The following is a 1,802-nucleotide window of genomic DNA, read 5'->3' on the forward strand; positions in this document are numbered from 1 at the left end:
GCTATCTAGATGATCTTGGTCCTTCCTAGCTCATCCCCCTATAAACTTTAACGCATCGGAGATGTGAATCGCCGGTAGCGTCAAACTTGGCAACATTTATCCGGTTTAGTTGGCAAATTTGGCGAAATATCTAGCTGTGACAGGCGGCATAGGTTGGACATTCCCCTCCTTTAAACACCGCCGGAAGTATAGGCCCAGACTGAGGGGATGGCAAAGCCCCCGAACTATATACCGCCGAAGGTGATGTACACAGAATGGGTCATATATCGGGTCAAGCCACCGTCCTAGGCGGTGAGCGAACCTAACAGGGGTTGGGTTTCCCTAGTCTATACTGTTAAAACCTATGCGCGTCTGGCTGTGTGTGTCTGTAACCCTATCTCGTCCGGAATGGTAATACCTGCTAGATCAATACTAGTACCGTTGGATACAACGCATCTAGAGGAAGTGATTTTGCCTTCTCTTAGCTCTCTAAACCCTAAGAGCAGGACATCCAGCCCTGAGGATAGCCAGGGATATCCTGAAGCAAAGAAAAGTATTAAAATAATCGATTGTCGCTCGCCGCAGGCGCAGGGGTAGAAGTGGTCGACTTGTAATATATAGGACATTTTCCACGAAAAATATAGGACAAATATAGGACATATTTTATGAATGATTTTGATCTGAAAAAATAAACAATACACAGTTTATTTTTTCTAATTATCTTTGCACCAATTATTATCGATGATTTCAATGAATCATACTGCATACAGTTTAAAAACCCAAATAAAAATGATACTTAGAAAGAGTTTCCTGTTCCTGAAAGAATAATTTAATAAGAAAATAAGTTTACTTATACACAAAAAATATTTTAAAACAAATTTATACAATCTGAAATCTATTTACAATCATTGATTATATATATATATTTTGGAAAAGTTTTTGCCTAACATTTTTCTGCATTTCATCTTTTGCCAAGTACATCAAATCTCCATTCCTCAAACATTTTTATATTAATCTCTGTTTCTCTTTTTTTTTTGCCTAATTACCTACATTTAAATATTTTAAATAGATCCTTTTTTTTTTGTATTAATAATGGCTGAATCTTCACCACATTTTTTTGTCAGTGAAGATTCATTAACAAAGTGCTTTATCAAAAGTTTGGAGAGCTTGTCATCAAATATGGATAACTGAAGCTTTCTCTTAAAACAATATTTTAAATTTTGTCAAAAATACTCTACACTTACAACAAAATTTAAACAGACGGGTGCCGGCAGACATTTCAAAAAAAAAAAAATTATACATACAGTGGCTCCCAAAAGTGTTCGTACACCTACGACTTTCAATGAAATAGGTCATTATCCATTGGTTAGAATTAATATTTCGGAATAGGTATTTTATTATAAGATTTATGATACATTTTTAACGAAACTACATAAAAATTTTTAATAAACCATTAAAACATAATTTTTAAAAAATCAAAAACCAAACAGTGCCGGAAATTTTATCTCACAAAAGTCTTCGTACACTTTGAAAAAATGTCAAAAAATTAGTAAATAATCTAACTTTTTACAAAGTTATTATTTAGTAGAATATCATGCAGTATCAACAATAGCTTTTAAGCGTCTGGGAATAGATTTCATTGTTTTTTCTTTTTTTTTTTTTTTTTTTTTGTGCAATTTCTGAGTAAGTGTTCAGCCGCGCTATGAGTCTTACTGTTTCTAGTTCGCTTTTCGTTTCAATGGTGTATTTTCGTAATCTAGCTACCAGATATCTCCAAATATGTTCCATAAGTTTAAATCTGGCGACTGAGGAGAAATTTCTAA

This window comes from Uloborus diversus, chromosome 9, assembly GCF_026930045.1.
Source record: "Uloborus diversus isolate 005 chromosome 9, Udiv.v.3.1, whole genome shotgun sequence".
In the NCBI taxonomy this organism is placed as follows: domain Eukaryota; kingdom Metazoa; phylum Arthropoda; class Arachnida; order Araneae; family Uloboridae; genus Uloborus; species Uloborus diversus.